The 25453-nt window shown below is 43.6% G+C and overlaps 1 long non-coding RNA gene across 1 annotated transcript; it reads left to right on the top strand.

The window, feature by feature from the left end:
• LOC133482654 (uncharacterized) lies at window positions 1-25453 on the top strand. The gene is made up of 3 exons (XR_009789865.1): window positions 1-657; window positions 10641-10730; window positions 24890-25453. It is a non-coding gene; the product is annotated as an uncharacterized LOC133482654 (long non-coding RNA).

Here is a 25453-nt window from a genome sequence, read left to right as displayed (position 1 = left end):
GTGTGGAGTTGTCGTCGTCTGGTTGGTCCAAGGTCCATTGACGTCATTGTTGCTATGCAGAATGATGGCCGTTTACCGCTGGTGCCAGACGCTGTCAACACTTCTCACTTCTCACTTCCTCATAAAGTTTGCAGCAATGCTTTGTAGCCACAGTTTTCTCCGAGAGATGTTTCCTGTGACCTCCACCTGCACCCTACTGGGAATTTTCAAGCAGCACACCCCCACACCCTTATCTTCACTTTCACTCCCCTCACGCTTCACTTCAACAAAGCACCATTGTTTAAGCACAAACCAAGCCACTAGTGTGATTATATAATTTTTAGCTATTTACAAAAACAATATCCCATTAATCCCTCATTTGATCTCTGCTAATCAGCGATCAACACCCTCTAAATATGCAGCCAAGTTTGCTCTAATACTAAATATAGCCCAAACTAAATATAGCACATATAAAAAAACGTAAGGGGAGGATACAGAGGCGACCTCCAACGGAGTGAGCGTGCTTATGGTCTCCACGTCCTCTTTCAGGGGCAGCAGCTGATATTGGCCGTGGGGGTCCTTCCCCTCAAAGGCCTTGTGGACAGTCCGGAGGAGAAGACTCCTGAGACAAGGAATGATACAACATCCACACAAAGCAAGCACAGCAATGACAACCAGGTTGGTAGTTGCCAAAGTCAGCATGAGACCTTTCCATTTACCAAACATCCTGTTCAGCAGGCTATGGAATGGGTTGTCATCCACTCCAGACATTGATTTAAGTTTAACAGACATGGCCTGCAAACCTTTCATGGCTCTGGTGATCTTTCCGTTTGGTGTCGTATTGTTGGGGATAATCGTGCAACAGTGATCCTTGATTCGAGAGCAGGCACCCCCATCTTCCGCTAACATACTATCGAGGAACAGCCTATTTTGGAATGCCATGAGAGAGGTAGCTGACAGTTGCTCATGGACGCCCTCTGTCAATTGGGAGGTGAAATTCACCAGTCTTTCAATTTGGTAATGATGGTAATTAACAAAATCAAAATTTTTATTCGGGGTTACTCATATGAAAATACTCTCAAGACCTGCGGAAATTTGACAGTGAGCTTTATACTCATCCGGGACACCTCTGGGAACTCCAATGGCGTCAAGGTAGTTGGGGTCTTGTCCTGCTTCCCAAGCGTTTCCACCCACGTTGAAGCCACTGACTACACGGTGGGAGCGGGTTAAGCCACCCCACCTGTCCCGCTCCCAGGTGAAATCCGCCATGTGGTTGTGGTCTCTCCTGCTCAGAGAGAGGGTTGATCACCGTGGGGTTATCATAGAAATCAATGCACAAGTGCCTGTCCATCCACTGGGTAGCAAGACCCACAACAGACCATCACCACACATCCACCACAAATCAGACCTCGTCTTACTCAATCGGGCTGCATCATAATAGTCAATAACAAGTGTGAAATTACAAAACTGTGGCTCCAGGTGGCCATTTGATGGGGAAAGTTTGTTATTGGGGCCTAAAGTTACCTTAGTCTTATTTTGGAAGATGCAAGGTAGGGACCGGACCATTTCGACATCATAGAGGGGAGAGCTTTTTACCTTAGTTAGAGGATACACGTGGTCCCAGCGCTGCACTCACCCTCCAGATTGTCATTAGTCATCAGCTGGTAGGCACAGGTCGATTCGAATTTAGTAGCAGCAGTAAAATTTTCCTGGATCACGGGTTTAACAATCCAATTGAGGTTATTCATTGTAGCACAGACAAGACAGTCATTTTGATAGAATTTGACTGTGTCCCAACCTTCCACAGTAATTTCTTTAAGCCAAAAACTACCTGTATTAATTCCTGCCACTCGTCCCTTAGCCCCCTGTAACACATGTCGGTATACCACCCCCTGGACCAAGTCATTATTAAGGTCATATCCCGTCGCTTGAGAGGTTCTAAAAACCACCGGATCCGCGTTTTTTGATTCTGATAAATTAGCAAATTTTCTCATTATCGGATTAGATGAATTTTTTGTCAGTCGTAGCCAATTAATAATAATCTGTCCTAGGGGGTCGGCCCCTGAGACATCTATTCCCAAGGTTAAGACCGTAAAGGTTGGCACTGGTTCGCCCCACTCTTTCAACGGGGGGCTATTTATATTATACAAGGTCAGCAGTACGGGCCAGTACGGGCCAGTCGCTCCCCAGAGGTTACCGGGTGTATACTACCTTTTTCCAGTTTGATCCTGTCCTTCAACTGCAGATTTCTATCATTCATCGGCTCCCAGTATCCCGGTTTCAAGTGGATAATCACCTGCTTCCAGCTGTAACACAAATCCACCTGGTGGTTCGCTTTGAACTTATGGTTCACCGGGTACCGGTTAGCTCCTCCATGTCCCATACTCAAAGCGCACAAGTAAATGTTGTTTCCTGCCGGATCGGCCCAGTTTACCTATCTATATATCACCTTACACAAATCAAATTGGTATACCGTACTTTCCCCCAGCGTGTAGTTCAACACTAGGGCCCCTGTTGGCTTCACGGCTCTCTTTCCCACTCGTTCTTCCTGGTTTGAGGGCACTCCGATATAGATTCCTGTAACTATAATCAGAGAGATCACCAGAGTCATGATTATGACGTTCTTCGGCCAGACATACAGGATGTACATATTTCCCCGTGTTAAATGATCAATTTAATACCACAACGCAATATCCATACACTCATACACAAAGATGTCCCCCCATGTTAAATGATCAATTTAACACCAAAACACAATATCCATACACTCATACACAAAGATGAAAGAAATAAAAAATGAATGAAAATGAATGAAACTAGGTAGACTAGGTAGAAAATGACCTCAGCGAATAACAGCATGCAAAAAGAAACGTCCAGCATACACAATACAGCAGAAAGTCACTAAGGCACGAGAGGCATTCTTTTTTTTTCACTCTTCAATAGAGGCATGCGCAGGGCGTGTCTCTGATACATGGTACCACTTGTCCCTCTTCCCAAAGAGACGCACAGAGCATGAGATGTCCGAGCTGTAACCTCAAACGGACCAGTCCACTGTGGTTCAGACCACATCCTTTGGAGCACTTTCAGATGATTGTGCCACCAATGTATGAATGCTCGTGTCATTTCTGCCTTACCCACATGTGCTGCTGCGTGAGCCTCCCCCACCAGGATCCGGAGCTGAACCGCCGAAGGAACAGGACGACCATCAGGGTGTCGCCACAAGCCCGTGGCGTCGGGAGAGTCCTTATTGGCCTTCCAAATAGTTTTCTCTTCTGGGGATGCACATTTTTGGTCCTCTAGCAATGTTTCTAATGTCACTTTTGGAAATAATTCAACTGATCCTGATTCTGCACACACCATCTGATCTACTGGAAAATAGCCCGCCTTCTGCTTTGCGGCGGCATCACCAGTACCATGTCTCTTACATTTTATCACAGCCACCTTCAAGCTTCATTAAAGCCTCACACAGGCAAAGGATCTCATCTTGATGCTTTATTGGCATTCCTGTGGCTGTGAGAAAACCTGCTCTTAACTATTGCGGCAGTTATATATGCACTACATTACACGTATGCTGAATCTTTGTAAATGTTCACAATTTTCCCTTCTGCTAACTCCAAACCCCTTACGACCCCTCTCAATTCTGCTGATTGTGCCCATTGCTTCCCGACAAACTTCTCTGATTCCCTCACCTCTACTTGACCGATGTACCACTGCATACGCTACCTGTAGGCCCCTCTCCGGATCCCTGAAAGAACAATACAACAACAATGTATACAAAACCATCTCAGCATCCGAGTAGGGGGTACCTTGCAAATCCTGATTCCTGATTGCTCTTCTGTTCTTGCCGCACATTTATGGGGGCTCGCCTTCCTGGATAGTATCTGCCATATTAATGCCTCCATGTGATGTGTGGTGCGTTCAAAATTTCTCTAAAAGAATCGGTTTTAAAGATGACATTGTAAATGCTGATGAAGTTATGTATGGCGGACAAGTTGCGCATGCCGTGAACAGCAATCATAGCCCTCAAGGGGGCAGTCAACTCCCCATAGTCAGCTACGTAATTTTGGCTGCAGCCAGTCAAACCTAAAAAGGACAGCATGTCCTTCACAGTGCGCGGTTTTGGATGGGACAAAATGGACTCCCGGTGAGCTGGAGAAACAGCTGTACCTACCCGTGAGACCACACGTCTCAGAAAAGTCACCGTGGGATGAGAACATTGAACCTTGGCCCTGAACACCTTAACCCCACAGACTAGAAGGCGTCGCGACAACAAATATGTAGCTTTCAAACAGTCCACATCCGTGGCTGCTCCCAGTAAAAAATCATCTAAATACTGGATGAGGACGACACACTCTGGCAGGGCAGGAGATGATAGCAACGCTTTGAGTTCTTTATTAAATATACGTTTACCCTTGAGGTAAACGTGGGTAACGAAGCTGTTCACCATCATGAGTAAATTAAAAAAATGTCACGAAGTTTCTCAGCCAATGGCAAATAAAGGAAAGCGTTCGCTGAATCAATAACAGTACAAGATTTATGGGTATGGTCATTACAGTCAAAGCAGTAAAAGGATTTGGGACCGGAATAGTAGGTGTTTAATTAATGCGTCTGAGATCGTGTGCCATGCGATACTTCCCCTCCACCTTTTCCACAGGCAAAATCGGAGTAGTCCAGGAGGACGATGAGGGCTCCAAGACCCCAATTCCATTAAACCTGCGATGGTGTCCCAGATGCCCTCCTCAGCCTCCTGGGTGCATCGATAAAGGTTCTGCCAGATGGGGTTTGGGGAGGAGACAGAAAAGGTAATGGGGGGCACAGTAGAGCAGTGGCCAACATCAGTTGGGCCCTGAGTCCACAGTGTCTCAAGCAACTGCGCAAGAAGTATTTCAGCATCGGGGTGATCCATCAGCTCCCTAACATAATCTCGTGAAATTTGGTGATATTCTAAAATCGAAGAATTTGTAACATGAGCCGATATTCGATATGCTAACATAGCGGATGAAAATTCAACATCAATAATGGCGGTCTGGACCCAATCAGTGGGTTTTAGTTATTTTGGGACCCAACTCTTTCCCCTGGAGATGAGCTCCAATCACCAATGTGATGTATGGTACCGCCATGTCCCCCATCGCGTACCAGTCCCCCTGCTCCTGCGTATGACAAACATGTGAGGCAATGCCAGTTGAAGTGACATACAAATAGTCAGAAAATAATGACCACTGGTGACCTGCAATTAGAGCTGAAAAGTCGTCTTGATAGACTAGGTCATGAGACCAATCATAATACAATGTACAATGCAAGGGGTCAATTGGCGGAGTGTAAGGGTGCAGGCTAGTTAGCCACGGAGACCAAAGTTGATAAAGGGTGTGCACACCGTGGCAGGAGGGAGACTCACGGTTGAGGACTGCCCAATAGGCGTCAGCATATTGATCTGCCGTGGGGACAGTGGAAAGCATAACATGTGGTGCCCCTGGTACATAATCACAGTCAATTTCAGTCCCATCCGGGAAGGTCTCCTGGACCCCCTCTGGCCCACAAAAGATGCTGGCTCCACACTTCAGTTCAGTTCAGTTCAGTTTATTTTTGAAAGGGGACAATGCAATTTCATAAAACACATGAAGTACACATGGTTAAAAAAGCCAGAATTAGCCAGAAGGGTAGTTTTCATCTGTTTTTTACATCACCTGGCCATGATGTAAAAAAGCAGTAAAATACATCTACAAGACAATATAATACAGGATACATAATCAAACTATACTATTAAGAGAGAATAAAACCATAATTTTTTTGATCATAACAAAAAGACAACATAACATACTTGTCTTTTAGTGTTGGCAGCTATAGGTGTTAACTAGCCACATTTTCAGTTTTTTTGTGAAGGCCTTGTATGTTGTAAGCAGTTTAACCTCCTTAGGTACTGAGTTCCACTCACCAGCGCTCCTCACTGACCAGGCTGACTTACTGAAAGTGCTCCTGCGCAGAGGAATGAGACAGTCACCTCTGACAGAGCCTCGAGTGACACGCTCAGAGCTGTTTCTTTGGCTGATGAACTCAGCAAGAGGAGCTGGGGCCAAATCATGCAGTACTTTATAAATCAAATTTAAATCTGCAAATATGTGAAGACGGTCCCAGTTTAAAAGACTGTATTTTTTTTAAATTGCACAGTGATGATAGTGCCTTGGTTTTTTATCCATCACTTTAATTACTTGTTTGTACAAAACTTCATCGAATGCAGGTAAATTTTTGCAGCTTCAGTTGACATTTCATTCCGAATTGCACGAAAATTTGCGAGGTTTAATTTGATATTTTTACACAATTTGTCAATATGGGCTTTAAAGGAAAGCTGTGAATCAATTATTAACCCAAGATATTTGTATTGGCTGACAATTTGCATTTTTTCTCCATTAACAAGTATGTCGGGGTCAGGTGATACTCTATTTGTTTTAGTGAGATACATGCCTACAGTTTTAGAAACGTTTAGCTGTAGACAGCACTCCTGCAACCAAGTTGTGACACAGGACTTAATTAGCATGTCGCAGCCCATAATGTTCACTGGACAGTTGGGGGAGTAGATAAATGAATGAGTCAGTGTCTGTTTTCCCACCTGCACGGGTGTATGTTTCATCAACGGCAGAAGCTTGGGTACCCCAAAAAGCTGACCAGCAATTCGCTAAGTGTAGAATAGCGAGCACCAGTGTCGACCATCATGGAGAGATGATGTCCATCTACAGTCACCAGAATGCAGGGGTCTGTCAAACCCTCCACGTCGAGGCTTCCCGAGCACCCCTATTGGCGAGCGGGGTACTGGCCCGGAGGTGGCGGTGCCAGGTAGGCATTTGGTGCCTGGTGGAACATCGCAGGCTGAGGAGTTGGCCTGGTCCATTCAGGTTGGCGGGAGGATGCGTTCTGGCGAAGCAAGCTGATGCAATGTGGCGAGGACTAATCCATCTCAAAGTTACAGGAGGCAGAACTCACCAGCTAATTCTTGTCTCACCAACTTACATTCTGCAATTCCTGCTCTCGTGCCGCAAAAGCATCACAAATTCGAACCAAAACCTGTAATGTATTAGTTCTCTCATAATTTTTTAGGAAAGAAGCCAGCATCCTGACATTTTTCCAACATTCTTTTCATCTTTTGAATGGCCTTTGACTTTTCTTTCTCATCTCCAGAGATATTATCCCTGAAATAAAGCCACATTACTTTGATTTGTTCTCTCAAAATAATTTTATCATTCCCCACATTCTCAAAGCTAACCCTCATCTTTTCGCCCTTCCACACAAACTCCCTTGTAACAAACAATACCATGAACAATCAATAACAATACGTTTATATTATTATTATTATTTTATTTTTCCCACGGGATGTTCTCACCACTTTCACTTAGTTTTATTTTGAGTTTTTTAGATTTTACTATTTATATGAGTTTTTGTACTTTTCTCCTGGTTGATCTGGCGGTTTATCGTCACCACCCCGATACCACGGCGCAAAGTATTGTCCAACGTCAGAGGAGCACAGTATCGACCCACACGTACTAAGTACGCTACCACACTCCACGAAGGCACAGCGCTGTTATCATACCATGGCTCGAAGAATTGTCCAGCGTCAGCGGAGCCCAGAATCGACCCACACGTATTAGTATAGTGTGGGGTTGTTGCTACCACTCTCCACAGAGGCACAGTACTGCGCGCCGTAAACACCGCCTATTGGGACTGACTACCGGCAGATGGCTAGCCCACTGGCTGGTTGTGCCGCTGGCACAAGGTCCCAGACATCTGAGGTTACTGTTGGCCTAAAATAAACCTCCCAAATATTGTGTCCCAGACACCAACTCGACGGATCCCAGATCCGTACGCGATCCGTACGCAATTTCTACTAATGAATAAATATAATCTATACTGAACTCTGGATTACTTTTAACAAAGTTTGGCCACACTCCTCATTCCACAATACCCCAATTTTGCTTCGCAGCAAATCAGGAGGATTGAATGAACAGGCTTTCCCTTACCTTTTATTGGCCGGCCGGGATTATTAGTGGAGTAGAGAAGAGTGGCTAGACGGCTAGATCCCAGAACACAGCTTTTCATTGGAAAATCACGTCGGGGTCACCAATTTGTTCGAAGTTTGCCTTATTTAACAACTATCGCCACAACTCCTGCTGCGTGTTTGTTGTTTTTCCAATGACAGGCAACCAAAGAATGAACTCACACTCGTTGCAATTTGATCCGTATTTATGTTCCAGAGCTCAGTACAAAGTCACAGAATTCCGGGCCTTTTTTCCCTGCTACCAAACCTCTTGTCCACGGAGTAGAGAGGAAAAAAGAGCGCCGCTGCCTCATAGCCCTTAAATTTATAGTTTATGCTTAGACACTTCTAGATGTTGCTGCTGTGCCCATGGCCCATCTGGTTGTTGGTGATAAGCACAACCCGAGAGCGGGTGACGTAGGTACTTTTGCCGGTGTTGTCAAGAGCCTGACTTGTTTTCGGTTCGTCTGCTGTCATCCGGGGCCACTTCTTGCAACATCTGAGACATCCTGCGACTTCTCCCCTTCTGTGACAAACAAGATAAAAATACAATTGCCATCTGTGTTTATGGCCAGAATCATTTGAAATTAAATCTACTTATTGCAAACAATGTTAGCTGTTATGATTATTTGATTAACTGGAATATTGTATGATTGTTTCATTAGATGAAACATTTGCCTAATCTTTACAATTGGAATGCTACTAGCTAAAGGAGTGAATCTGTTATGCATCTGAACAGGCTCGCAGCGGTTAACTAGCCAATTGGGGCTAATGCTAACAGGACTATAAGGTCCGCTGCAACTTACACTATCAGGTGTGCCCACCACATCTACAGTTCAAAACTATTCTGCTCTAGCTGGCGGACACGTCCCTCTAGCAGGCAAAGCCTCTCAAGGAGAAGTGTGCAAGTAGTGCATGAGTCCATACTCAGGTTTATTTGGTCGGAATACTGGAGGTGACGTCTGTGGCAGCCGAACAGCCTCATCGGTTTCCAGCAGTGGTGCGGCTGAACCTATTATATATAATATTTATTATTTTTTTAATTTATTTTAGGGGCGAAACGGTTCACAAAATCCACGTTTCGGTTTGTATCTGGGTTTTGTGGTCACGGTTTTTGGTTTGGTTCTGTACACATTGATTATTAGGAAAATTACAAACTGAAAGTATATTTTCACAGCATTATTAATAATATTTAGGTTTGTATTATTATTTAAATTATTTTTTATTAAGGAGGCAAGGTGGTCAACTGGTTAGCACATGTGCCTCACAGTTCTGACAACCCGGGTTTGCCTGTGGGGAGTTTGCATGTTCTCTCTGTGACTTCGTGGCTTCTCTCTGGGTACTCCGGTTTCATCCCAAAAACGTGCATGGTAGGTTAATTGAAAACCCTAAATTTGGTGTGAATGTGAGTGCGAATGGTTATTTGTATATATGTGCCCTGCGATTGGCTGCCGACCAGTTCAGGGTGTACCGCGCATCTCGCCCAAAGTCAGCTGGCATAGGTTCAAGGACGCCCGCGACCCTAATGAGGATGAGCGGTACAGAAAATGGATGAATGGATTTTCTTTTAATCAGAAATACTGTATACATGTCCTCACTGGGTGTCTCCTCCATCCACAAATAAGAACACGATTTGACTTTGTAATGTTACTTGTGGTCAAATAGCAACACTAACTATTGTTGTGCTGTGGTTCGCATCCATATTCCCCTTCTCCATTCTGTCCCTCGGTCTATCCCCTAAAACTCTTTTCTGTCCAGTTGCATTTTAAATAAACATCAGAATGATAAAAAAAATAAAAATAAATAAGCAGAGGAAGTATTTCAAACGCCCCGGTTGTTGTGCTGTTGTTCCCCCACAAAAGGCATACAGATCCACAATTCTGCATGGCCATGCAGCTGAACAGGACAGGTTAAAAAAAAAAAAGAATATAAATTAAAAAAAATCTGAAATATATAGTATATTTGCTGGTCTGTCTATGCCAGCAGCATATAGTGGCAGGCAGAACTATTAAATGCTCCACCATTGGATGGCAAAGCTTACAATAAAGCTGTGCATCCACCTGTAGCTATTCATACAACAGAATAAGTCATGGGTTCCTGCAAATATATCAGCTTTGTGCTCACTTTTAAACAACGTTGATACTTTTTGTATTTTTGTTTGGTGGTTTACTGTGTGATTTTTCTAACGTAAAATAGGTGCCTTGGCTCAACAAAGGTTGGAAAACTCTGGTCTAAATGTTCTAAATAAAAGCTCAGAATATTAAATATTATATGACATACATGGACATGTCTCATAATTCATATCCAATAGGGGTAGAGGAGTGATTATATTTTCTGTCTAATGAAAATTATACCATGAACTCAGCTTATGCATAAAGTTCACTCCATCAACTTTGGTCTCTTCAATCATGGGACTCGTGTTTGGCTCTAAACGCCACCACAATGGATTTAAATTAAAACAAACGATGTGCTTTAACTGCATACTTTCGGCTTTAATTTGAAGGTATTTACATCCAAATCAGGTAAACTGTGAAGGAATTATAACAGTCAGTGTATATCTACCACTTTTATGCGTAATACTCTTTTGTTCCCGCCTTCGCTCGTACTCGCTGCTGTTGGGGAAACGGCTGTGGACCAGTGACACGTTCTCCCCGGATGCTCCCTCGAGATAGCCACTGCCTTCGTCACAAACCCACCAATGGTGTGGAAGACTCACCGTGAAGGAAGGGTAAGTCACTCTCCTCCTTGTCTCCGTTAGCTTTGTTAGCACACCGACTGCTATGTTTTCATCCCCGCTGCCACGTTTTCTCGCTGCTCCGGCCAGAAGAAGACAGTAGAGGACCAGTCACATGCAATCCCGAGCCGACCCGGCTCCTCAGATATCCTGCTAACTTCGGCTCGAGCCCTTCGATCGTGTGGACACTTACCACAAAAGGAGGATGATTTACCCTCACGCTGGTCTTTCGCTGACAACACAAATCACTGCGAGTTCCGCGCCTAGCCGTCTTACGCTAGTAACCTGCTCTGCTCACTTCTGCTCTGCTCGTATAGGTTTGAGTATAGTTCCCAGTACGTTCAATAAAAGATGTGTTCTTTTGAACGAAACATTTGTGAATGAAACAACACTAGCAGAGAATGAGACATACGTATTTCGGAGTCAGATGTACAATATGACTAGACCTAACCATAACCTCTCATGCCTACATGACGGCCATGTTGAATGTTGCACATTTCCTGGCCATGCATTTGACGTGGGGGCCAAGGTGATGATGATGATCTATTGTCTATTGTGCACAGAGCGCTGCGCAGAGAGAGAGAGAGAGAGAGGCATGATGGTGGTTTTAACTCTAAAGAATACATAATAGACTGGTATATGCTATTTTTAGTACAGTAACAGTTTTTTGTTTTGTTTTGTTTTTGTCGAGCCTTTTATCTTTGACAATGGATTTGGAACTAGGAAGCACACGGCTCATGAAAGCTACTCTTAGCAGACATGTGATATATATATATAAAATAAGTGCCTGAAGATAAACCCATTTCTTCAAACAAAGGGGTAACATTCAAGTGCGCACAGTAAGGGCTGAGCTAACGCCACTTGCTGACAGTGCCCACTACTGACACGTGTCAGCCATCAAATCTGTAATCACAATCTGTAATCACAATGCTGCTGTCTCCCTACAGCTTCATCTTTAGTTGCCAGCTTTGTCCGGCTCAAGTATTTAGTTTGATAAGTACAGTTTACCAGATGCTGCTGATGGCAGGTTAGCCAAAGCAGGAACAATCCTTCTGAAGGTGATTAAGTACCTAAATAAAGGCTGGGTGAGGGGGATCAGCCTACTTGTCTTGTGCATACTGTACAGGTCATGCCCTAGACGCGTCAAAGATAACAAGACCACTGGACAAATACGGTATACCAATGCACAGTATCAGACCTGAAAGTGGATACATGTGTACAAATTAGGTTGGTCACATTGGAGTGTTACACATTTTGTTAACAGTATATTGTTTTTGTATGTGTGTGTGTGTGTGTTTGTGTGTGTGCATGTGTGTGTCTGTGTATCTGTGTGAATCCTCTCTACATTTATAATAGAATTAGTCTATATTTGCCAAAATGAGCACCCCAAAATTTGCAGTCAGCTTTGCTCAGAGCAAAGCATTAAGTCATGCAAATGCATGACAATTTCAAGCGCGTATACCACTGTTCGAGAAAACAATAGTCTGTCTGGATAACGTTCCAGTCACAAAACAAAAAAACAGCAAAAAATAAGTGCAGCTATCATTTGGCTGTCCAATGCAATTTGAAGATGAACGGAACAAAACAAAACAATTCTGTGGATTCATCCACACCCACCAGCAGATGTCACATCAAATTTATGAGACCTCATTTGCAAGCCATGTAACAAAATGTACACCACGACAGCCCCTTGGCAACACCTGTTGAATCTTAAGGATGGTGCAAACAAAGTCAACATACAAATGTAACAGTTTTAATTTTTAATATTTTGTAATTTTTTGAGACAAATTTCAGTTGCTGCTTCATTGAAAGAACAACAATCGGAGGAACAAGGCTACGTTAACTGAAATGGCCATGCAATAATGTCAATATTTACATAGTTCTATAAGAGTATAGTAGTACACATCGATGAGCAGTACTTAGACAAAAAGAAAATGGTTTGGGTTGACCAGTAGACAATAGCAAAGTACTTTTTACATTTTACGGCAATTCAGGTAAAATCATGTCAAGGGAAATCAGCCTGAATGTCTATGTTCAGTATATGATGAATACTTGAGTAATTAGGACAACCACGTTGGGTGTAATAAACTGCCCTTAGTTTGAAATTGCGATCTCAGGTAATCTGGACACCGGGTGTCTTTACAGCAGGTGTTGGATTACTAAACAATCTTTCTCGGTACGTAACCTAGTGTCCTGCTAAATTGGCGTAACAGTAAGAGGACTAGGCACAGGTAAGAAAGGTAAACTTGGGGATTAAGCTCCTCAGCTCTGACTGCAAAGAGTCTTAATAGGTGATTTGTACCTAATCCATTTGAGATTTAGGCTGTGACGATCTGGCAAAGTTCGCTCATGAAATTAAGTGTTTGCTTAACGCACACAGCCAGGTTGCTCTAAGAGACAGCTGAAGAACAACTTGCTAATTGGACAATGTATTCGTTTCAAATTCCATTTATAGGGTGATCCCATTATGTATGATTGAAAGCTGAGTAATGTGTTCCAAAAGAGGTTAAGAAAGGATTGTGAGCAGCAGTGGAAGACAACACTGAGAATGGATGGCTAGTATATAGAGGCTGTTTTTATTGATTCTAGAGAACCTCAAATTTTACTAAAGACTTAATCAAACACACTTTCACTATCATCTCTTATCACTGTTAACATCCATCCATTCATTTTTGATACCACAATGTTTTGTTTATGTTTTTCAACTCAAAACCAGACGTAAAACTGTGACTTTCAAACTTTTAAAAATATTTGGTTGCTGCTTGGTGAAGTGCTGTAGAGCACAATTTCAATAGTGAATGAGAGAGAGAGAGAGAGAGAGAGAGAGAGAGAGAGAGAGAGAGAGAGAGAGAGAGAGAGAGAGAGAGAGAGAGAGATGGGATGTACTGTGTATTTGATGGCATACACAGTCAAGGCCGAAATTATTTATAATTTTGATTAAACCAGCATTTTTCTTCTAGATTACAAATGACACAGGCATTTGCCAGAAGATAATAAGACAATTTACAGGAAGCATCACTTTGGGGAAAAAATATTTTACAGCTTTTATTTACATTTGAGCCGGCACGGTGGAAGACTGGTTAGCACATGTGCCTCACAGTTCTGGGGACCGGGGTTCAAATCCCGGCCCCGCCTGTGTGGAGTTTGCATGTTCTCCCTGTGCCTGGGTGGGTTTTCTCCAGGCACTCCGGTTTCCTCCCACATTCCAAAAACATGCGTGGTAGGTTGATTGAAGACTCTAGATTGCTCGTAGGTGTAACTTCGAGTGCGAATGGTTGTTTGTTTGTATGTGCCCTGCGATTGGCTGGCAACCAGTTCAGGGTGTACCCCGCTTCCCTCCCGAAGATAGCTGGGATAGGCTCCAGCAGCCCGCGACCCTAGTGAGGAGAAGCGGCTCAGGAAATGGATGGAGGGATGGATTTACATTTGAACAAAAAAATTACATGGCCAAAATTATTTACACCCTTTGCAAATTGTCAGTCTGGGGTAAAGTAAAAAAAAAAAAAAAAAGTCCAAAGTTCTATACCATTCTAAATAGTTGAAGCTGTTCTAGAGCATCCTAATTTCCCTGATTGATGGGAACAGCTATTTTAATGAACTTAACAGAAGAAAAAGTTGGTTTGTGGACAGTCATGGCAAAGACAAAGGAGCTGTTTGTGCATTGTGACTGCTCACAAGTCAGGAAAGAGTTATAAGGCCATATCTAAGTGTTTTCAAGTTCTAGTGGTCTACAGTGGAAAGTATTATTAAAAAGTATTATTAAAATACAAGACGTGGACTGTGTAAAATCTCAGAGGATGTGGCCGGAATCCAAAAGTGACACCTGTGCTGGCCAGGAGGATAGCGACATTGTGAAAAAGAATCCAAGGCTCACCACTAAGGCCGTCCTGGTGAATCTGGGCTATGCTGGTGGCAACATCTCAAGGCAGACAGTCCAACAGACACTGCACACTGCTGGGTTCCATGGAAGCAGACCAAGGAGGACCCCACTTCTCCACAAATGGCATTCGAAAGCCCGCTTGGCCTTTGCAAATGCTCATCTGAACAAAGAACAAAATTGTGGTCTTCTGTTTTATGGTCAGATGAAACAAAAAATTAATTGTTTGGGCACAATGATGTATCCTTTATTTGGCGTAAAAAAGTGGACCCCTTCAGCCCTAAGAACACCATCCCCACTGTCAACCATAGTGGGGGGAACCTAATGCTTTTGGGGTGATCAGCTAATGATCCAGGGAATCGAATCACAGAAAACGGCACCATAAAAAAAGACCAATGGCCTTGCTCACCAGTGGACATTTCAGCACGACAACAACTCAAAACACACTACAAAAGATGAAATGGTTAGTGGACAAAACAATGTTTTACAGTGGGCCAGCCAGAGTCCTGACTTGAATCCAATTGAGAATCTGTGGAGGGAGCTAAAGATCAGGGTGATGTCAACGAGATCCTCCAACCCGAAAGAGTTGGAGTTCTTCGCAAAACAAACAACAACAAAAATATAAACGCAAGACTTTTGCTTTTGCTCCCATTTTTCATGAACTGGACTCAAAGCTCTAAAACCTTTTCTACATACACAAAAGGCAATTTCCCTCAAATATTCTTTACAAATCTGTCTAAATCTGTGTTAGTGAGCATTTCTCCTTTGTCGAGATAATCCATCCCACCTCACAGGTGTGGCATATCAAGACGCTGAATAGACAGCATGATTATTGCAGAGGTGTGCCTTAGGCTGGCCACAATAAAAGGCCACTTTGAAATGTGCAGTTTTGCTTTATTGTGGGGGTCTGGGGGGTCAGAAAACCAGTCAGTATCTGGTGTGACCACCATTTGCTCACGCAGTGCAACACATCTCCTTGGCATAGAGTTGATCAGGTTGTTGATTGTGGCCTGTGGAATGTTGGTCCACTCCTCTTCAATGGCTGCGCGATGTTGCAGGATATTGGCAGGAACTGGAACACGCTGTCGTATACATCGATCCGGAGCATCCCAAACATGCTCAATGGGTGACATGTCCGGGGAGTATGCTGGCCATGCAAGAACTGGGATGTTTTCAGCTTCCAGGAATTGTGTACAGATCCTTGCAACATGGGGCCGTGCATTATCATGCTGCAACATGAGGTGTTGGTCGTGGATGAATGGCACAACAATGGGCCTCAGCATCTCGTCACGGTATCTCTGTGCATTCAAAATGCCATCAATAAAATGCACCTGTGTGCGTTGCCCATAACATACGCCTGCCCATATCATAACCCCAACGCCACCATGGGCCACTCGATCCACAACATTGACATCAGCAAACCGCTCACCCACACGACGCCACACATGCTGTCTGCCATCTGCCCTGAACAGTAAAAACCGGGATTCATCCGTGAAGAGAACCCCTCTCCAACGTGCCAGACGCCATCGAATGTGAGCATTCGCCCACTCAAGTCGGTTACGACGACAAACTGCAGTCAGGTTGAAACCCCGATGAGGACGACGAGCATGCAGATGAGCTTCCCTGAGATGGTTTCTGACAGTTTGTGCAGAAATTCTTTGGGTTATGCAAACCGATTGTTGCAGCAGCTGTCCGGGTGGCTGGTCTCAGACGATCTTGGAGGTGAACATGATGGATATGGAGGTCCTGGGCTGGTGTGGTTACACGTGGTCTGCGGTTGTGAGGCCGGTTGGATGTACTGCCAAATTGTCTGAAACGCCTTTGGAGACGGTTTATGGTAGAGAAATGAACATTCAATTCACGGGCAACAGCTCTGGTGGACATTCCTGCTGTCAGCATCCCAATTGCACGCTCCCACAGACCTTGCGACAACTGTGGCATTGTGCTGTGTGATAAAACTGCACATTTCAGAGTGGCCTTTTATTGTGGCCAGCCTATGGCACACCTGTGCAATAATCATGCTGTCGAATCAGCATCTTGATATACCACACCTGTGAGGTGGGATCGATTATCTCAAAAAATGAGAAATGCTCACTAACACAGATTTAGACAGATTTGCGAACAATATTTGAGGCAAATGGCCTTTTGTGTATGTAGAAAAAGTTTTAGATCTTGGAGTTCAGTTCACAAAAAAATGGTTTGTATTTTTGTTCAGTATATTTTTCCCACAATGATGCCTCTAGTACATTGTCTTATTAACTTATTAATAATAATTATTAATTATCTTATTATTAACTTCTGGGACATGCCTATTATTTCCAATCCAGAAAAAAACTTGGGGTATGAAGAAAAATACCTTTAAGTTGAAATTTCCCCTTTGGTGGGAATCATTTCGGGCTTGACTGTATGTTTGGTAAATATATATATATATACGTTATATATACGATAACTATCGGGCCTGGTCAGATAGGATATTGGGAAAAAATGACATCACAGTTATCGATTTGATAGAGATAAAACTGGACCGATAACAAGGGCCGTAACATTCACTCGCCAGCGGCTGCTTTTTGCATTGGCTTGGGACAGTCATTTTTTATTTTCACCAAAGTTCTATACCTACAACCCCAAACATAGTCAATATCTGCAGTTGTCGCAGTCCTCACTAGGGTTGCGGGCTGCTGGAGCCTATCCCAGCTATCTTCGGGCGGGAGGCGGGGTACAGTCTCAACCAGTCGCCAGCCAATCACAGGGCACATAGAAAAAAACAAACGTTCGTACTCACATTCACACCTACGGGCAATTTAGAGTCTCCAATCAACCTACCACCCGTGTTTTTGGGATGTGGGAGGAACCCCGGAGAAAACCCAACCAGGCACGGGGGAGAACATGCAAACTCCACACAGGTGGGGCCGGGATTTGAACCCCGGTCCCCAGAACTGTGAGGCAGTTTCCACCGTGCCCGCGTATCAGCAAATATGAAGTTATTTATAACTTTTTAACTAACCTGCTCAAACAACATTCAATCAAGTTAAATTTTGTGACTTCATCAGTTTTGTGAAGTCCTTATTTTAGTTTTATTGATGTTTATACTTGAAGTTATCATGTCCATTCTCAATTTGTGCTCTGAATACAGAGATACTGTCGTGATGTGTGCCCTGTAGTTCCTTTTTGGAGCTTGGGTGGCGCTTTGTGCCTCGTTTTTCCCTCTCTCTCTCTCTCTCTCTCTCTCTCCACCAATCATCACCTTCTCGCCCACGCACCTGGTCTCAATCAGCACTCACCACTGCCTACATATAAGCCTGCCAGATCCAGGGAGCCAGCGTCAGAGTATTCACACTCGTTTGTGGTACACAGGCCGACTCTTGTGATTCCTACTCATGTGTAAGTTGATTACCTGGCTACCTGCACTTGTACTCATCCACTTGTGTTCTCCTCTGCCGCCAGTGTTCCTCCTGTGTCTCCTGCTGCACTACCCACTCCAACCACGGCGTCAAGCTCTTACACCTGCTCACCCTCCCGCTTCCTGCATGTTCCTTGTTCCTACAGACCGCTTTCACGCCTTGAAAATACAAACCCTGAGCTACCCCCAAATAAACCATTCTCATCTACGCCCTCTAGCTCAGTCTGCTTTTGGGTCCAGTCCAATACCATACGATTACATATCATGACAGATACAAGGGAATGTCTAACGTTGAAGTCTAAATTATTTTACTTCTGAGTTCCTTTATAATATGCACCAAAACAGATACACATCTATTCATGTGTATTTATTGAGGATGACGTGATTTCAGTTGCTGTTTTAAAAAAGAAAATACCTTTGCTTGTTTTGTCTACTATAAATGTGGGTCAGGACTTAGGCTACGTTCACACTGGAGGGCATGATGACCAATTCAGATATTTTGTTAAATCCGATCTTTTTATGTAGTTGTTCACGACAGAAACAAATGCGGCTTCTACTGTGGATGGAACGAGTCAGTGACAAAACAGGACGTCACATTGCGCATGCCCGCAAACACGAGGCGCCGTGTTTACGAAGTAAATATGGCCCCTTGCGTAGGTCTCTTCATGACACATTTTGTGGGAATTTCAAGAATTTTCTGCAACCAGGGCCAACATTTTTCTCAAATTTATCACGTGTCCTCTTGCCACTTTGCCACTGACTGTTTTCTTCGCCTTCATCTGCCGTTGCACTCGCATCAGCCGCATATGCGATTTATATCCACATATGAAAGAGGCCTAAGTCGGATATAAACAAATCTGAATTGTACTGTTCACATTAACATGGAAAAAAAACAGATTGTGTCACAATGGGCAAAAAAATCTGAATTGACCTGCAGTGTGAGCATATCATTAATGACAATTGGAAAATGCCAGGGTGAGACCACTTGAGGACTCCTGACTAGGTTATGTACAGGAAGTTGCCCCATAACTCCTGACTAAGTCATGTAAAGGAAGTTGCCACAGAAACACCAGTACAACTGACAGTAAATGTAACCTTTTACTGGAGTATAGTGGTGGGCCGTGCATCTGATACTAAAGAGTGGGAATTAACCCGACCTAATCTCTTAATACCACCACTATCATGTCACAATTAACCATCAATACAATACAAAAATGCAATATAACACCACCCAGCGGTACCTTGTACATCTAGTGCAGTTCAGAATCAATAGTTTATCTAATAATATGGGAGGTGTCTCGCTCTCATGGGGGTGGGGGAGGTGGCAGCGGTGGCGGGGCTAATAGGGCTGAGGAGGGGTGGTGTTGGCTGGTAGAACTATATAAAAAGATCGGATTAACAAAATATCTGAATTGGTCACCATGCCCTCCAGTGTGAACGTAGCTTAAGTCATGACCCACTTTTATAGTAGACAAAACAAGCCCCTGCGGCCTTCATCCAGGTGATCGGATTTGGAGCGCCTCTGTGTGGCCGTTGGACCAACCTGGGTCCCTCAGTGTGGGTGGTGTCTTGTCCACCGGGTCGCTCTCGAGTGGGCCCAACCCCAGCGCTTTGTCCTTTGTCCAAATCTCGGGAGTTGGTTGACATGTTGATTAGGAGAAAGGTTGATATATTGTGTGTCCAGGAGACCAGGTGGAACGGCAGTAAGGCAAGAAGTTTAGGGTCAGGGTTTAAATTATTTTACCATGGGGTAGATGGGAAGAGAAATGGACTAGGGGTTATTTTAAAGGAAGAAATAGCTAAGAATGTCTTGGAGGTGAAAAGAGTATCAGCTCGAGTGATGAGGCTGAAACTTAAAATTGAGTGGGTTATGTATAATGTGTGCGGCACGGTGGCCGACTGGTTAGAGCGTCAGCCTCACAGTTCTGAGGACCTGGGTTCAATCCCTGGCCCCGCCTGTGTGGAGTTTGCATGTTCTCCCCGTGCCTGCGTGGGTTTTCTCCGGGCACTCCGGTTTCCTCCCACATCCCAAAAACATGCATGAATTGGAGACTCTAAATTGCCCGTAGGCATGACTGTGAGTGCGAATGGGTGTTTGTTCCTATGTGCCCTGCGATTGGCTGGCAACCAGTTCAGGGTGTACCCCGCCTCCTGCCCGATGACAGCTGGGATAGGCTCCAGCACGCACGCGACCCTAGTGAGGAGAAGCGGCTCGGAAAATGGATGGATGGATGTATAATGTGATTATGCCCCACAGGTAGGATGTGACCTAAAGGTGAAAGAGAAATTCTGGAAGGAGCTAGACGAAGTAGTTCTGAGCATCCCTGACAGAGAGAGTCGTGATTGGTGCAGATTGTAATAGACATGTTGGTGAAGGAAATAGGGGTGATGAAGAAGTGATGGGTAAGTACGGCATCTAGGAAAGGAACTTGGAGGGACAGATGGTGGTAGACTTTGCAAAAAGGATGGAAATGTCGTACTAGAGCGGCTCCAACTACCGGAGACAAATTCCTTGTGTGTTTTTGGACATACTTGGCAAATAAAGAGGATTCTGATGATTCTGGTTCTGAGACTGAGTGTGTGGTGTTATTTTGTGATATTGTGTTTATGTAAACAGTGTTTTTATGTCCTATATTATTGATGCTATATTTTATAATTTTATAGTTTATATCCTCTGATGTCCAGCACTTTGGTGAACTCTGTTGTTTTTAAATGTGCTTTCCAAATAAAGTGGATTGGATGTTTATCTGAACCATGGGGACATTTAGCCATCATTTGAATTTTGTATTTAAATAAGATGATTTTTAATGCTCCTAAACAGCAGTCAGAGCATGAGATGCTCTCCTCTTTCTCACAATGGAACATGAGAGTGTTAACGTGTTTTATTCACTTTTCACAAATTCTATATTTTATTGTGGATTAGCAATGTACACCAAACCTTGTACATAGATTAACTAAAGCAGTCTAACTGCTCTAATTGTGTTATATCGCAGCTTAAGTGATGTGATGATTAATGTTCTTTTTGTATATATATATATATATATATATATATATATATATATTTATATATATCTCTCTCTCTCTATATATATATATATTTTTTTATATATATATATATATATATATATATATTTATATATTATATTTATATATTTATATATATATTATATATATATATTATATATATATATATTTATATATATATATATATATATATATATATATATATATCCATCCATCCATCCATTTTCTGAGCCGCTTCTGCTCACTAGGGTCGCGGGCATGCTGGAGCCTATCCCAGCTATCAGGTACACCCTGAACTGGTTGCCAGCCAGTCGCAGGGCACATATAAACAAACAACCATTCGCACTCACATTCACACCTACGGGCAATTTAGAGTTGTCAATTAACCTACCAAGCATGTTTTTGGGATGTGGGAGGAAACCGGAGTGCCCGGAGAAAACCCACGCAGTCACGGGGAGAACATGCAAACTCCACACAGGCAAGGCTGGGGATTGAACCCCGGTCCTTTTTGGTACGTTGGTACGTTGTGTTAAACATAAATAAAAACAGAATACAATGATTTGCAAATCATGTTCAACCTATATTTAATTGAATACACTACAAAGACAAGATATGTAATGTTCAAACTGATAAACTTTAATGTTTTTAGCAAATAATCATTAACTTAGAATTTTATGGCTGCAACACGTACCAAAAGAGTTGAGACAGGTGGCAAAAAAGACTGAGAAAGTTGAGGAATGCACATCAAACACCTGTTTGGAACATCCCACAGGTGAACAGGCTAATTGGGAACAGGTGTGTGCCATGATTGGGTATAAAATGAGCTTCCCTAAATTGCAAAAGTTCAGAAAAGTTTCTTCAGTCACAATGGGGCACCCTGTAAGTCTGTATACATCTCATCAACTTCATGCCCGAGTGACAAGCCCGCGTTTTGTGTTAACACAGGCCAGGCAAACAGGCTATGAGGTAATTATATTGCTCCCCTGCTAGTAGCGGATGATTGGGAACCTCTCACTACTTTGTTTTCATTTATTGATGCTCAGCGCCAGTCTGGCGTCCATGAACATAGTATGTTGCTTAAACGAGGTCCCACAAAACCACCCAAGAGGGTCCACAGAAGGATCTGTGGCGTGGTCCTGAGGGACATTTTGTGTTACCTATCGCGTTGGTCAGGATTGCTGTTCTTGATGCGCATGGCTCTGACTATTGCGCAAGGGGGGGAGTATTGAGGCATCTCAGATCTGTGTGGTGGGGACCTCATTTGGCAGATATCGTTGATAGAATTTTGTTTGAATGTCGTGTCTGTGCTCAACTTAATGTGCGTAGAGCACTCTCAGCAGCCATACGTCACATTCCAATGCCAGATGGCCCTTTTCAGGCCTTTAATGATGGATCACATTGACATGATAGAGAGAATCAGAGAATATAGGTATATTTTGGTGGTGATTGACAGATTCAGCAGATGGATAGAAGCTGTGCCTACTAAGGGTCTAGATGCAGAAATTGGTTTGGGTCGAATTCTCTCACAATTCCTTCCCCTCTGCATCCACTGGTCTATCACCTTTTCACGATGTGCATGGTTACCAACCATCTCTGTTTCCATATTTTCATACAGTACATATATACATCTATCCACACACATCTATAGCAACACCGACACCAAAATTCACATATAGGCACACTTTGAGTAAGACGTTGTCGTGGACAACTGTTAGAGCTGCAAAGGGGGTTATATGCACTCACTTTGTACTTTGGCATTGTTGTGTGTACCTGCCAACCTGTGTCATGTTCCATGGAGACGTCACCTAGACCACCATCGAGCTGGATCAAGCCTAGGAAGGGGGATATGTAGCAGACACGCGTGACCCCCAACCACTTATAGTTCAGCATTCCTGCCTCCTGACCTGCTGAGCCGGCCTGTTTACACAAAGCCATCTACTGAAGGCCTGGTCACCTTATCAGCTGGGACACAGACTAATCATCAACCCTTCACCCCCCAGCCATCCTGAAGAATGTCACCAACAAAGACCTTTTTCCTGCAAACTGATTTCATGACCAAGAATTTGAGAAACCCGCTTTTGAAATGTGAACTGTACAAGACAAATTGACAACAACGGAATTACTATTTGCCGCCTTTTTCACAAACTCAAATTCACCAATTAACTGTTCTTTTTAATAGTAAAAATGCATGCAAGGTGCCACCAGGCCCATCGGAAACATTGTTGGAACACGGGCGAGACCCGCTGGGGGTTGAGAGTTACGGCAAGCCGCAAATCACTGCCCACAAGTTTCACAAAATTTAAATGTCTGTTTTGATATTTTACGAACCCTGTACGAATCTCCAAGTGTATACCAGGATACCAATGTCACTGAGGATTGTTTTCCATAGGTCTGCCGTCAAATCTGTTTGTCAACGGTATCAGATGAGATGTTTTACCTCACACAACACAAATGTTTCATCACAAATATTAAGTGCTCTTAGCCACCACATAAGGTTAACCAGGGTGTGTGTGTGACAATGCAAAAGCTGGGAATTAATTTATCTTTTATTTCACTGGTTTTAAAACCACAAATAACCATAAATTCAATACTAAGAGGCACGGTCTGTCTTCCTGCTTTGTCCCTGGGCCAACCCGTTCACCTGGGCATAAAAGGCCGGAGCCCCCTTTGTTCTCGCTCTTCTTTTCTCCTGCTTGCCAGACACCGGCTACCAGCCAAGACAGGAAGCGCATCTCTCCCCATGAGGTGCTGGAGGGGCTCCGAGACCGGCTTGCCGCGCCGATGATCGCGGACGGCAGTATCACTATGCCAGCTCCCCACAATCACACTTTTGTGAGTGGGTTCAGCGCCACTAAGAAGGAATTTTGCAAGTTTGCTCTGAGCAAGTGTCGAACAACGCCACCCCAGAGCTCTGGCCAGCCTGCAGTTTAATTCCTTTTTACTTTTTTTACTTCTCCTTTTCCTTCAAACCACCCTTTTCGGCACCCTTGCCCAACCGTCGGGAAGCTCGACCAGCCTGCCGAAATTTTGTTCTACGTAATGTGAGTACAACGTGCTGTGTACTAATTACAGATTGGTGTATATTTGGGTTTATACTAACGGTCACAGAAACTCCCAGCTCTAAGCATTGCTCACTGCCCATCCTCATTCCCGCTTACTTCCCAAGTTCAGCCTCCTTTACGAATGTTGTCTGTACCTAGAAGCAAAATCCCTCTTCATTGTTTTCCTGTAGTTTTACCATAAACATTTAATTACATTTTCCATAAAATCCCACTTCCTGTGACGTTTTTAGGTGTTTGAGTAAAACAGTGAATCCGCTGTAATCGAGAACAATTTTTATTTTCATGTAGCAACCTTCAGATTATGAGAGGTTTTTCGTCACTTTTCCTAAAACCTACGAATATAAAAAGAGATGTTTTTACGAGACAAAGATAATTGGATTGTAAAGTTTTTTTGTTTTTTGTTTTGTCCTTTCGGCTGTTAGGTCAAGCAGAATGGAGGATCTGTATCCCTTTTATGCCGGAACAGTTTTACTGTGTCACAGTGGAGTTTTTAAGCTGCCGCTGTGGTTTCTTAGTGATATAATGGATATTTATTGAGAATCAGAGTCGATCAGTCGAACAGAACAAAGTTTCTAGACGGGAGTGAGAAAAGAAGACAAAGCACTAACTGTAAACAAGATCTGAAAAGTAAATCCATATATATCTAGAACAATGACACATTAGATATGAGTGGCCACACACCCAGCGAAAAAGTCCCAGGGGTGTGTGCCCGTGGGCATGTGCAAGTGAATTAACATCATTTCACATAAACAATGACTGACAGAAGTGTCCTGTAATTGCTGTACCGCAGTGGCTGAGGACCCCACCCAATCAATCGAGAGGCCCAGGAGTCCAGCCGAGAGCAGCCCGGCGGACGGGACACGTCTCACACCAAGGGACCCAGGGCGTTCCACCGGCTCCACGAGGTGCCACGACAACCGGCCACCCGGAGGAGGCCGCAGGGACCCAATGCCACGCCCCCAGCCAACACCCACTGCCCCATGCGCCACGACAAAAAATTGGTCAAAAAATACCAGTAGACGAGAGAATAAAGGAAACGGATTTACAAATTAGATGTGGGGGTAGGTTAACTGCCTACCTTCAATGTGCATGTTTTACAGAGTTGAGGATGAGTCTTTGCTTTCTTACTCATCTATTAACATGACAAAGTAATAACTGTTTTGTCTGTTCGCGACAATATCTCCCCTATTCATTCCTTGACTTTCCTTTTGATTTCCTAAAAAAAAACATTTTTAAAATATGTCCCTAGTAGACTGGTTGTCATAAAGAGTATAGCATCTACTCTCCTCTCGGCTTGTGTAAAATACATAACCGAGACAGCGAGCTAAACGTCTATTCTAAATGGTTCCAGCAA

This window comes from Phyllopteryx taeniolatus, chromosome 8 (assembly GCF_024500385.1).
Source record: "Phyllopteryx taeniolatus isolate TA_2022b chromosome 8, UOR_Ptae_1.2, whole genome shotgun sequence".
In the NCBI taxonomy this organism is placed as follows: Eukaryota; Metazoa; Chordata; class Actinopteri; order Syngnathiformes; family Syngnathidae; genus Phyllopteryx; species Phyllopteryx taeniolatus.
Note: the sequence above shows the minus strand (reverse complement) of the source record. Positions and strands in the feature narration are given on the sequence as shown.